The sequence below is a fragment of the Poecilia latipinna genome, unplaced genomic scaffold (genome assembly GCF_001443285.1).
Source record: "Poecilia latipinna isolate Pla-1442-1.1 unplaced genomic scaffold, P_latipinna-1.0 Scaffold9, whole genome shotgun sequence".
Classification (NCBI taxonomy): Eukaryota; Metazoa; Chordata; class Actinopteri; order Cyprinodontiformes; family Poeciliidae; genus Poecilia; species Poecilia latipinna.
The window spans coordinates 28,243-42,416 of record NW_015112625.1 but is presented as its reverse complement, the minus strand read 5'-3'; the positions used below and the strand labels follow the sequence as shown (position 1 = coordinate 42,416).

At 37.7% G+C, this 14,174-nt stretch overlaps 1 protein-coding gene across 8 annotated transcripts in view; it reads left to right on the top strand.

The window, feature by feature from the left end:
• Nucleotides 1-14,174, top strand: part of fam180a (family with sequence similarity 180 member A) — a 41,686-nt gene that overhangs the window by 11,538 nt on the left and 15,974 nt on the right. For 7 of the 8 annotated variants that reach the window (XM_015028695.1, XM_015028679.1, XM_015028686.1 and 4 more), the window contains one exon: nucleotides 5,660-5,737. The gene's annotated coding sequence lies outside the window, so the exon portion shown is untranslated. Of the gene's footprint in view, nucleotides 1-1,387; nucleotides 1,457-5,659; nucleotides 5,738-14,174 lie in introns of those variants that run through there. The other variant, XM_015028704.1, reaches the window with a different exon arrangement.

Below are 14,174 nucleotides of genomic sequence, written 5' to 3'. Positions count from 1 at the left end.
AGGCCATCTCTGTGCTGTGGTGAGCACGAAAACCAGACTGGAAGGAGTCAAACCGATTCATTCATTTAATAGTTTAAAAACTGCTTTTTCAGTAACTTTGCTAATGAATGTGAGGTCAGAGGTCGGCCTGTAATTCTGCAGCAGTGATTTGTCCAGATTGTTCTTTTTCATCAGTGGTTTGATAACTGCTGTTTTCAAAGCCTGGGGGAAAACACCTGAAGACAGCGATGAGTTCACTATTTGTAAGTTGAGCTCTGATTGGTTGTTAGAAAAACTTCTTAAAAAATACTTACATGAATAGATTATTATGACCACCCCAAAATAATCTGGTTAATAATAAAGCTCAATATTTCACAGTAAAACACCTTTCCTTCCCTGGTTGTGAGATAAAAACAGTTTCCAGTCGAGGTAAAATTAAAAGTCTTCAGCGGACAATTCTGAAGACAAAAGATGTCAGTTTAGTCTGACATCTTTTGTTTTTTGTGATCTCTGCAGGATGCTCCTGGTTTCTGGTTCTCAGTGCCTTACATTTGGATTGTCAGAAACAAATTTCATCAACCCAATACGCACATACCCATCTGCCTGCACAGGTTTTGTGGGACTGATCACTACAAAATATCAACTTTTTATCCTTTGTAGCTAACTTAGCAATGTTACTCTCCATTTGTCCCCAAACGATGTCCTCAATATTTCCTCATAATGTTCTTTTGTTAGTGATAAATTACATGCTTGTGTAATTTTTGTAAGAGCATTTTTATGCTCAAAAAACATCTAAAAACGTTTCATTCAGACGTTACAGAAATGTCTCCCTGGAAGGTGGGGTTCAATAAATGCCTCTTTCAAACATCATTGAAATCTTTATGCCTCAAAAACACATGACTGGAGTTTATGAATTTACAAAGAGCAGCTGGTAGCATTTGAAAGTTCATGAAGAGACATAAAGTCTGCTTTATGCCATAAAATATTTACTCGCTACAGAAAGTCCAACCCTGACTGGGAGCACCTTTCCGTTCCACTTCAACGTACAAGGGGCAGTTTTCAAGGGACGCCATAAAAGTTTAATGACTCTGTAAGGACACTGATGGAGCATCACGTATTGACTGGAAATGGTTTAAAATTCTGCACCGCGAGATGAAATGACCAGAATAACACAATTTAGCTGCCGGTTGACTCATTATGGAAATCAGAGAAGGGGATTATTATCGAGGCTTACAGATCAGAAACCCCTGGCAGCTGCTTGTGGAGAGTACTGCTGAGTGTGGGCTTCATTTGGCTTTCGGAAAATGCAGCGAGTGATACAAGATGAAGATTGCAAATTTGGGAACATCAAAACTCTGCCTCTTTGGGTCTCAGCTCAGCAAAGACGAAACTATTTGGTTATTTCTTGCAGGGATGCGGGGAAGTTTCCAGACACGGGCGAACTTCTACCAGCTTTTACCACAAAACGTCTCAGAAGGTGGTGGAGTTTCACACTCAAATCTGATCCATTTATCAATAAGGATGACCAGCAGAAATCTATCTGATAGATGGCAAATAATTATAAATATGTTTTATTTTTATAGGCTATTATCTATAATCTCTCCATATTTATGTTAAGAACAAGCTACAGTAGCTAGCACTGTGGCCAATCTGTCAGTTTTGTTCTATAGTTGCATATAAATTGACATCTCAAGGCAATTGGTTCAAATGGATAATATTTACACATCATTGTGCTTTTATAACTTTTACTGAGTACTGTATTTTTTCTTCTTTACAGAACCTTTGCATAAAATCTCAACAAAATACGTTGTAATTTTTGGAGATAAACTGAGAAAATCCTGAAAATACGTTACCGAGGCACTGCAGATGCTGGCAGCTGGTTGTTTATTCAGCAAAAGCTTTTTAGTAGAACTGATTGTGCTTGTTTGCATTTCTTCCACCTATTGTACATTCCAGTGAAATTAGAGGGAACCCTCCAATTCTATTGTCCTGAAATTTCAATGTCAGCCCTAAGGATGGAGTAACATGTTTACTCGCTCCAGTAGTCCCTGTGCAGATATTTCCTCCTCTTTTTTTGTTTTTGTACTCAGCTCTTCCTTCAGGTTTTGGGGTAAAACAACTCAAGTATTATCTCAGATGAATAGACGTTCTCTCTATTGGCAAAAAAAAGTCCTCTAAACGTCCAAACATGCATTTATGAGCCGCATAAAATAACTGTTTAGCTTTGCAGTTAAAGTCCGGTCAGCTGTTTTATTGTCCACTAACTGTCGGCAGTAAAGTACATTTTTTTGGCCGGTGGATCTGAATATTTCATGTTTGAAAGGAACTGTGATTTTTAATTGCTTTGTTTTGGATTGTTTGGTCCCTGTTGTCATCACCAGGCTTAAGAGTGTCGCCAGTGAGCGGCAGGTGCCTCGTAAGCCCACTAATCGCTTTTTAATGGCTGCGTTTCAAATTAGACAAAACTTTTCAGAAGTTTGCTTGGTAACCTCTCTTGAGGCGCATGTGGAAACCTTGAGTTTGTGATGCACAAACGTCTTTGTTATGGTATTACATTCTAATTGCATCAGTTATTGACCAGAATGTGTGCGACTGAAATGAACTGATTGAATATAACTCGATTTGAAATGAACCTGTGAAGTAAAGTGCTTGGAAATTACTTTTTATTTTTAGTTGAATTGAGTTTAAAGGAGAAATTAAACTGCACCAAATGCAAAAAATGTCAGAAGGTAAAGAAGTAAACTTGGGCATGAAGGATGTGCTGCAGCATGGATGATCTAAAGATTTTCTTCAGAGACAAACAAAAATTAAAACAGCCTCTGAATTTTCTCGCAGGCATCAATAACTTCATTTCAAGCCGTTTCTCTATGAATAGATTGTTCTCATAAGTGCTAGATTTAACTTTTTTTTCTTCATAATGGTGGTTTTAGTATCTTTTCCGATATCTTTGCACATTTTTATTAATATATTCACAAATCAGCTCCACTTGCATTTAATAGTACGGATATTCAGAGTACATTTCTCATCAGAGACGGAAAACTTATTCTGATCCTCTTATCAGTGTCTGGGGTTACCACGGTAACTGCATTCCTAAGTTTTGCTTTAACAAATCACATTCCTCCTCATCTTGTTTTTGATAGCTTAATGTTACAGCTAAAGTAATATTGCTTCACTTCCTGGAAAGACGTTGCAGCCGCCTGGGGAGTGTGCAGCTTTAATAGCTCTGCCTTACATTTGTTTCTGTAATGAGCTCTAAATTTAAAATGAACTCTTTCCTGGCTGACATGCATTTCACTTTAAAATGTTAGAATACAAGTACATTTAAGATATTTTCAGATTTATGCTATTCTTCCTGAAAAAAGCCTCCTGTGATCTACAAATTTTCATATGAAATTACTTTTTAATTTGTTTTCAAGAGATCAATAAAATGTAACTTTTTACCATTCTGCAACTTTTTTTTATTCCTTTTAAATGTTTGATTCATCTCCCAGATGTTGACTCACCAGAAACTGCAATTAGCCTCATGCTGTGATTCTCTGAGTGGCTCCTCAGCGGCGCGGAGCATTGTGAGCGAAAACAGCCAACCTCACGCTCAGAAATCATTTTAGAAAGCATGCAGACTTTTTTGACCATGTCCAATTTTGTCATTTAAATACAGCTTTGAAAGAAGATGCAGTGATGAACAATTAACTCCACTGATGGCCACGGATCTCACACCTAATGAGTCAATGTCCCTAAAGATTGGATTTTGATTGGACTGGATTTAAAAAACACCTGATACCTGCAAGTACAAGGCCAGTTGAGAGATGCAGGCAGAGGGAGTCCTGCTGTTTCTGTGAGGTTTAAGAGGGAAAAAGCAGCCAGGTTGAGTTTAATAAACAAACTTTTCGATCTCATCATCAGAGAGTGCAACCACCTCTATAAAAGCTGATTAACATACAGTTCCTCATTAACACAATGCCAAGATGGAAAGAGATAAACGTGACCTTCAAATAATGATCATCAATCTGGTAACGGTTATAAATCGTATTCCAAACAATTTGAAGTTCATTTTTCAGCAAATACAGATAAATGGAGAAAGCTTAAGACAGATCTCAGTCTTTATAGAAATGTATCTCTAAACACATTTACCTAAAAGTCCAGAGGTGTGTGATTCTGCATATTTTTATATCGATGCCAGTATCACCAATACCAATACTAACAGCGATATATTTCAAGTTTGATATATCACCAAACATCTGATCTTTAGGTACTTTTGTGGTAAGACAGAATTTAGACAAAGTTTATGCATGATTTTTGTGTTTTTCCTAAATGCAATGCAAACATATATAATTTGAGAGCAAATACAACACGTAAAAATAAATTCAAGATTGAATCTGACACAAAAGTGAATCTTACCACGCTAGTATCAATGCTGTACTGGTTACAATGTGGTATTGATATTAGTTTGGAAGCAAACTAATCCGTCTTGTGTGGAAGGGTTGAACAGTGTAGCATTGCAGACTTGCATCTGATCTTCACAATATTTCCCAACATCATGCCCACGCTCAAAAAGGAGACTTCAAACATACCAGAGCGCCAACGTCTGACTTTTTAATTTGCTGGAGTGCATGGTACAAAGACGCATTTCTCTCCCTTCTCCTTGCTTCAAAGACCACGAGCCCCTTCAACGGAAATGGAAACTGGCTTCAATCTTCTGGAGGCGATCACTCCTCCGTTCTTTAAGATGAGATAACTTCAGGCAAGGGGAGAGGCATCAGCGGGAAGAGGGGCAGGATGTGTGTTCAAAAATAGAATTTCAAATGACTAAATGAAGAAATGGCATCTCCTGGGAGGGCTGAAAATTGTGTTAAATTGCAGCGGTTAGAAAGCAATTACCAATGGGAGGTAGGCTGGAAAAACAAACGGCATCTAAACACATTTAAATGGTTAATTCATTGTCATTATGTCCAACTCTTGGTAATGTGTCAGTTTACTTAGCACCGTGTCTTTGTAGTGAAAGTCTTACGTGGTTGAATGATTCACACATGGAATGTCAACAAGTTTATGTGATTCAGTAAGTGGCTTCAGTCACAACACCTACACAGCTGTGATGACATTTGAGTTTTTGCTGTGGAAAAAGTAACAAATAAGCATTTTTGGATTGAAAATATGTCAAAATTTCTAAACTGTCCATAGAAATGAGGATAAATGTGATAGAAAAGTGAAGGAGTTTTAAACATCTAAGTGAGTGGGGTTTTTTTTAGTGAACCTTGACGAGCATAAACAAGGTTTTCCCCAGTCATTCATCCAGCGGCCCGTTGTGTTTTTGAGTTAAAAAATGTTTAAACTTGACAGGAAATTTGAAAATGTCACTCAATAATTATGTGTTATTAAAAGATTGGAAGATTAATACATGTAAACCAACTATAAAGTCTTAAAAAATGCAAACATTTTAAAAAGATTTTAAAGAAGTAGCCTGGTGGGAGCACAAGTAAAGCCTGGTGGCCCGCCAGGCTTATAATACACTGGGGGAAGCCCTGATAAAGCACGCTGGTGGTAAAATGATGCTCATTTTAGAAGATGCAGTTGAAGGAATGCAGAGTGAAGTTGACCTGCTGGAGTTTCTCTGTTTACCTGCTGGTTATGATGTGGAGCTTCCCTTGTTTACTGTGTCTTGAATCTGTTTTCTTGGTTGCAGAAAATAATCCCCAGACAAACTTCAGAGGAAATGTTTGAGCCACAAGACGTGCAGGCAGTACCTGAAGTACGGACTGTGGTAAAGTTTGTTCTCTAAAATACTAAAAATGTAAGAACTTTTATATGGATTTAATGTGAAAGGACATCACATGCATATTTTTTACAGATAAAAATATGGAAAGTGCATTATGTACTTCTTTGTAGAACCACCTTTCAGTTCACATATAGCAGAAAGTCTGAGTCGTTACTCTACTAACTTTGCCCGACTACGTTCTAAATGGGTCTGAATTCAAAACTAACCCGGCTCTAATCAGTGTATTTTTCATGAAAATATGTATAATTTTTGTTCCACTTCATAATTATGCACCACTTTGTGTTGTTTTTTTACATTAAAATCCTTATAAAGTGCATTAAAGTATGTAGCTGCAGCTTGATAAAAGGTGAAAAAGTGATGCTGATTATTTACCAAATGAGTCTTATTAACCTACTCAGAAGCATTTTACTCAGTAAACACAATTTTAATATCTGCTTCATATGTGAATGTTTTAGATGACTTTCATTGTTAAATCCTTAAAAGCCTGGTCAACCTTCTGGCCTAAATTATGGACTGGAAGCACCACATGTTTGTGTGTTTATGCACATTGAACCTTCAGTGTAAAAAAATAAATAAAAACAGCTCAAATCAGGCACAGCCCAGTCAATCTTGGACGCTACAACACATAAAAAACAGCCGCAACCTAAGACCGGACTAAATAAGTTTGGGTCAGATGTAACAAAGTCAGTTTATCTTATTTATGCAAATGTTTGTTTCTGTTTGACGTTTCATCATTTCCAGTTGCGTCTTTGTACTCTGAAGCCGACCGACTTCACCTCCCTGACAGCTCCCATTAGGTCCACACTGAGCAGGTCATAGATTGCTTTTTTATCTTCGCTTCTGGAAACTTTTCAATTTCAGCGTGTTTTTTTTTTTTTTTTTCCAGAAATCAGTCTGGACTCACTGAGTCATCGGCTGGTGGAAAAATACACATCAATCACAGAGATTAATTTTGGGAAAGGCTGCGTGTTTTTCTTGTTACTTTTTTCGTCGTTTGAATTTGAAAAGCCACGACAGACATTCAAAATAAAAGACCGTTGACAGCAGCAAACGAGCTCAAAGAATGTTTTTTATTGACGTAAAAATGACTGATATATTCGCTGTCCTTTCATTTCTGGATGTGTTCGCAACCCAAGGCGTCATCCTTTGCTTTGTTTTGTTTTGTTTTTTTCTAAATCAAACAATTATTGTGTCTCAAAAAGCTGCAGATAAACAAGGAAGCTCAATCATGAAATGAGATAATCACGCTGAAGGGTTGAAATATTATTCATGCTTAGTGGATGGATCTAAACAAAGTTTACCAAGAGTTTACAAAGGCACATATGTTCCTGTTGAGTTTTTCATTCATTAGCTTACAATTATCCATTTAGTGTGTATTTTTTAAATTATTTAGCTTAATTTAATTCCAAGTGGAAAGCAGGCTAAAGTTAAATAATTAGTTTAGAGAAGCAGACTTGGCACCTGATTAATCTGTAGTTGTGGCTCAGAGGAGCTTGGCAGAACAATGAAAACTTTGGGATGGCTGAAACTCGTAGCGCTCTCATGTTTTGACGGTTATTGATTACTAGTGATGGAGAACTCCATTGGAAAGGACGGCCTGTTACCCGGTGGAAGCTGAAGTCGTTTTATTCGTCTAACAAGGTGTGCAGGCACAACTTAGTAATTTTTCTTCATTAAAGGGACAAATTTATGGCTGGAATTTATGCTGAACATGAAGACATTAGCATAAAAACAGAGGCAGGGCAATAATTACTCAGACTTCATACATATTGCAGGTGACAGTTGTACACACTCACCGTTTTTAAAGTGTACACTGTTGCATATGTCTGTGTGTCCTTATGTAAGCACACAATGGACATGTCTGCCTGCTGGTAGCTTAGTCATCTCAACATCTGCAGGCAGAAATGCAGAAGTTGCATCCCTAGTGTCATCGTTTTAGATTACCTATATTTTATTTTTATTTTGATGACTCTATTGGCCACTAGGGAGCACCAAAACACACTCTAAGCAAGAGGGTGGCATATTAAAATAATATAAAGGTGAATATTTATATGTTTAGCACAATGGTTGAGTTGCTAGGACAGACAGTTGGGGCTATTTTAGATAATCAAAGGAATAAATGAATAAATAAATAAATAATTCTCAAAACAAAAGAAAATTTGAGTTTGAAAAGTTAAAAAAATCTCTGAAATGTTCTAGCACAAACAAGGAAATTTCTAAGTTTGAAAAGTAGCAGATTTGCTAGAAAAAAAACTCTGAAATGTTTTATAAAAATTTTCCTGTCTGGTTATTCACGCCACTTGAGCCGACAAAATTCATTATAACGGCTTCAGAGGCTGATTAGTTTAAAACACTTTGTGTGCATTATTCCTTCTTAATGCAGCCTCAGAGTAACAAACACAGAGCATTCAAGCAATGTCATAAAGTTATTTTGAAATTTCGTGCAATATCTTCGACAGAAAAAAACAAATTTGCTTCAGCTAAGGTTGCTAATAAAATGATAGAAGTACTGCTGGTGTTCCCTCCTCCTCAATCAGGCTGAAACTGACAGAGTAGATCCAGAAAACTTCCATAAAAACATGAATATCCTAATGGAGACATGATTCCTGCTGTGTTAGTATTGCAATTTTTTACATAAATGTAGAATGATGATCTGCTGCCACACTGAGCAGCATCTCTGCAGCAGCAAACTCAAAGCAAACATCTCTACCTGATGAAGTACAGCACTGAATTTCCAGCATAAATCATGCATATCTCATTTTGAACCAAGATTAAATAACCAATGAACACAGAAGTCTGTTTATTAACCTCGAACATCAATTGATGTTGCTTTATGAGTCGCGATGCAAACTCATTAAGTTCATTAGCTGCACCATAATCCACTGTAATCCTCGGTTATATGTAATGTAATAAACAATGGGGAAATATTTATCAACCTGCCATGACAAACAACTGATAACGCCCACAATAGAGCCGATGAGTAGCATAGCTCAAAGGAAAGAGCATCAAAACATCAAGTGTCCTGATTTTTATTTGTAATTTTTTTGTAAAGTTCCTCATGAGTCCATCTGGTACCCTGCCAGATCTGTGGAAACATTGGGACGCCTAGTCTCCGAGAACCCCCCCTGTTGAGTCTCGTCTCTGCTGCGCCGCTCCTATTAAAGCTCCTGTCAACAACCGCTGCCTTTTAATTGCACAGCTCCTTGTCTTTCGTAATTACGTTGTCAAACGCGGAAGAGTCGAGAGTGAAAACGGCGGCGCGGCTGGTCCCTCTCGTCAAGGCTGATCCGTCTTTATCACGGGAGACATCGCTGTGAGGAGAGGAAGAAAGCAACCCAGGGAGCAATTAGGCGTACAAAAAGAACACTGTCACCTCGCTTGCAATCACGAAGCAGCGGAAAATACAGAAACTATATTTAATCTCAACACCAGGAATAAAGCAGCACAAATCACAATGTGGCTCCTTTTTTCTTTTTTTTTTAAATAATATAAAAGCATCGTATCATACTGTCAGGGAAAACCGATAGCACAGGTTTTAATTACGGTGCAGATGCTTTAATTATAGATTGTTTTGTTTATCAGTAGTTCCCCCAATCTTTGAGAAAGTTTGCCTTCAGAGGTAATTTATCCTTGGGGCCTGAAAAAGGAGCCGTCATCGGAGTTTCTGCCTTTCTGTTCGACTCACTTAAATATTTATGTGTTAGATAAAGTCTGGTGTCATCAGGAATGAGTTTGCCTACCTGCAGGTGGTGGGGCTCGAATCAATGACTCGCAGTTGCATCAACAGGAAGCGCAAGAGAAGCTGTGAGGTCAGCGCCACAGCCATCCATCCCAAAGGAGTGAACTAAAACCAAATGCTTTAAAAGGTTTTCTGCCAATAAACGAATGTTGAAGCTTGCTATCTTCAAATGATTTCAGCTGGACTTCATTATCCACCCGCTAACGAACGCAGAGCAGTTGAGATCATGTCGGCCTTTTGTGATTGTGCGGATAAAGAGATGGATTCAGCAGATGAGCTGCATCCTTCTTCTCAATACTCTGTGCCATAAACATATCTTTAATTTCTAGCCTCTAAACTGTAAAAATCTGCCAAATTCACACTTTTAACTTGTAATTTTGAGTCATTAATTACATTTATTACATTTATTTTTAGTTAAAAACTTTAATGCAATTAGTCACACTTTATTCCAGCTGGAACCTTTGTATTTGCACATTTCTGGTACAACCGTATATCTGACGTGCAAGTGACATTCACAAACAGCAATGGGCAACAAAACAGCTTCTTTTACCCCACTGTGGGTTAATTTTTGCTTGGACACTGGTAAAGATTATAATTGTGTTCAAGGTGTGCTAAAAATATTTAGCCTATCAAGCTATTCAAGTCTAAAATAGCATCTTAATGCTAAACATGCTGCAGTAGCACAGATGCTAAAGGTACTTTCAGCATCTACAGATCACATTTCTAAAGGATTTTTTCAAAGAAGTTCCATAAATCATCTGATAATTGAATAACCTTAATAAACAGATTAAAGCTAACATGTTTCAAATTGGCTTTTATGGAATGGATGAACACAATCTTCAAATGGTACAGTTAAAGTCCATAATTTGAGAACCTTAAATTGGTCATTTCAGATGATTTCCATCATCTAGCATGAACTAGTTTGGAGACATTTTGGTCTCAAGGCCAGATTTGGGTAGAAACATCCAACAAAACGCATGTGGCTGAGCCAAGTGTTGATTGAGGGGGGCTGAAAATTAAACTTTTTACAGTTTTATTTGCATAAATATTTAAATATTGTATCCTTTTTTTCTCTTTTAGAATGCACGCTACTTTTCTATAACACAAAATCCCAATAAAATGAACAAAATTTCGCTTTTTTTAGTTTTATTTTATCAGTTAGGTGTTAAGTCTATCAGCTAAACTCTTTCCTACTGCGAGCTTCTCCAGAAACCAAATCTCTTCCTGTCGCACGGAGTCTTACATCCTTCACAGAGATAACTTTATCAAGCTGATCTCAAGAACGGATTAAAGTAGACGTGTTCCAAAGACTTCTTTAAACCGCTCACGATATGCAGGTGAGATACAAAACCCTGAGCATTTAACATTATCGACCTCGTTGACCGCAGCAACTTTTTAATAATGTATGAATAAATAAGTTACTGCTTGATTTTTAAAGGTAATGCGTTTTTTTCATCTGCTGCCAAAGGATGCTGCAGGGATTCAGCAGCTCTGTGTTCTTTACTCCATGGCGATAACACCTGCAGATTTAATAAATATTCTCCATGTGATTTATTTTACACACCGTGGTCCTGTTTTATCAGTACAAAGCAAAGCTCTGCCGGGTAACGCATGATTATGAGCCCAGCTTCCTGCCGCAGCCCAGAAGTCTGTCGGCTCAACGGCGCTGCAAGGGATGATGGGGGACGTTGTTTGTTTACTGTGCGTGAAGTGATCAATGGCAGCACCGGCTTGCGAGAAAACCGTCAGGGTCAGTGGTCCTCTGAGCACCGGGGAGTATCAAGGAAGAAGGAAAAAAAAACTCCAGACGACCCCACTGGGTGGCCGCCTTCTCTTTATTCACCGGATTCAACATTCACACATGCATGGATTCATGGAAGTTGCTGCACAGGCTTGCAAATCACTCGCCGGCGGCAAGAGTATATGTGCATGTAGATGAGCCTGTGCCTGGATGCTGGGGACAGGATATTCATCGCCACCGGGTCCCGGGAACATAAACATGACGGGTCGACCAGGAGGAGGGCAAATGGTCACAAAGTCACAAAACGCCATCATGAAACGCAGATTAACCAAGAGAAAACTCAAAATCCTGACCAGCACGGCTGTCCTCAAGGCTGGGTCAACGTTTGTTACTATTAGGCATTGTCTGTGATCATCACCGGAAACTGACGCGGAAGGCTGCGGATGGGAAACTCACGATTCCGATGCCGAGAGGAGGGATTAAAGGATCAGAAATTGACAGAATATAAAAGAAAAGACGGCTAGGAGGGGGAGATGGAAACGTGTTCAGGGGGAAGGAGGAAGAACGCAGAATAAGTTATGAACAGCCAAGATGGACAGGAGGATTTTAGGTTATGCAAAAAACACACATAAAATGGCACAGAAATTAAATCAACATTTAGCTTTTTTCTTTGGTTTTGTTGCATTTTTTCCTGCCAAATACGAGGAGGGAGGCAAAATGAAGGGGAAAAAAATCCCTTGAGTCACAGCGAATCATTAAAATTCAGTTTGGATCATCAGAAGTCACGATTTCAGCTCTAAAACATGGAAAACTAAAATATTTCTCTTTTGAAATATGACATGTCGGTGTGGTTGATATGCTGTTACAATCACAGCTGGAAAGTGTTTGACTTTATTTGCAAGAGTGCCTCGATCTGCACCTTCGCCCAAAATAATAAAATAAGAAAAATGAATGACAGTTACAGCTGTTCAAATTATGTGAAAACATTTTAAAAGAAATTAATTAAATGAAAAATAAATCCAGGAGAAATTCACCAACTTATTCTGTTTTTCTGCACGTTTTGTGACTCTGCTTGGCTTTTCTAACTCAATATGCAGATTGACTTCACCACATTCAGATGAAAACATATCCATCAAGTTTAGACGCAAACAATTCGCAACAGTTTATCTTTTTCTTTCTCATTAGTGTCACTTATCTAAATGAAATGAACATTTTGTTCTAAAAGTAATTTACATGAATATCCAAAAATATTTAACATGATTTTCTTTGTTTACGGATAAAAATCATGGACGCTGCCGTCTGTGGATGGATTTTAAAGTTTATTCATCAATGGACGCTGCCATTTGCTGCTAAATTATTACAGCTCATAAAGCAAAATTATGCTACCCCTTATTTAATTTAATTTAAAATAATACCTTATCTGATCTCAGGAGTCATTTTGTTGGATTGTAACATGGGGTTGAGGATTTTCCTCTGGGTTTTTTGTTAAAAAAAGTAAAAGGAAACGGAGGTTTAGTTCAAATTTAGATTCTAAATGTATTGTGATAAGGGTTCCTTATCATTTCTGTCCAATTATTACAAAACTCCATTTTATTCTTTTATTGCTTCCCACTGTTTTGTTTCCATTTCTAGTTTTAAAAAGAGGAATTAAGCTGCAACTTCAGCTGTGTTGGGGCACAAATCATCATTTTATCGTCACTAACTGAGGATGAGGATCCAAAAGGGGAAGAAAGATGAAAAATCTTGATAAAATTTAGAGCTGAAGAGCTGTGACACCAAACAATAACCATCTTCAGACATTTTTCATCACACAAACCCTCATTTTGTTGGCATTGCTGAACTTTTATGTTGTTCATGTTTGTAATTCTGCGTGTTGTTTGCACCGCGATGAAGGGCTTAAGCTTTGAAATGCAAAACTGCAGAATTTAATTGTGTAATCCAGGCTTTGTAAGTAGGGGGGATATGACAGGATAACCAGCACCAGATCCGATCTAACAAGGCACTTTGCTCCGCGGTACACAGCTTTGAGGGGATTGAGGAGGGAAGAGGAAGTGTGAGATTTTAACAAGGGAGAGATTTGGATCCGACTGGCTTTGTGACTACTCGACAGTCACAAAGATGCGTGCAGAAAGAAGAGAGGAAGGCAGGTTGCAGCTCAGCGCCCTCCCTTCCTGCAGATGTTGTTTTTCAAATCGGATCCAAACTTTAGCATATTCCATGGCTGAAAAACCGAAGCGCAAATCCAGTCGCCATCTGAGAGACGGCATTTTATGAGCAGATTGCGTTTTTATTCTTGGCAGTTCAAAACGTGCCGCATGTCTGAGACTGTAGTCCAATATGCTCAGTTAAACAAATTTATCTGCTGCTGCTGCTGCTGCGGTTTTATGTCGTTGAAGTCGGGCTACTTCTAAAAAGTGAAGTTTTATAGATTCATTAGTTATTAATCGAAAACAAAATCAAGTTAGTGGCAGCCAGTCAACCCAATACTTCTCATTAACGTCAGTTTACATAGTTATAACCAGATACTAACATACATGTTAATATTTTAATCAGTTTAAATATTTCTGATGACTTGTTTAATAACGGACGTAATGCACAGATTCAAAGAAATAAAGGCAAATTAATCCACAAATGAATATACATCTCTGGAAAAATTGAGAAAATCTCAGTTTTTCCACCAAATATTGATTTCTGAACTCTTCCTGGGTTAAAACATTAATATTGTTGTTTCTAGATGAATATGAACTTGTTTTCTTTGCATTATTTGAGGTCTTAAAAGATAATAAATACTACATTTTTGATTGGAATCGTTCATAAGATAAAGGAACAATGTTCATTTTACTCAAACATAAACCTATAACAAGTAAAACCACAGAAACTGATTATCTTAAGTTATTTTTTTTCCAGAGCTAAATGATTCAGACGTATATTGAATAACGTTG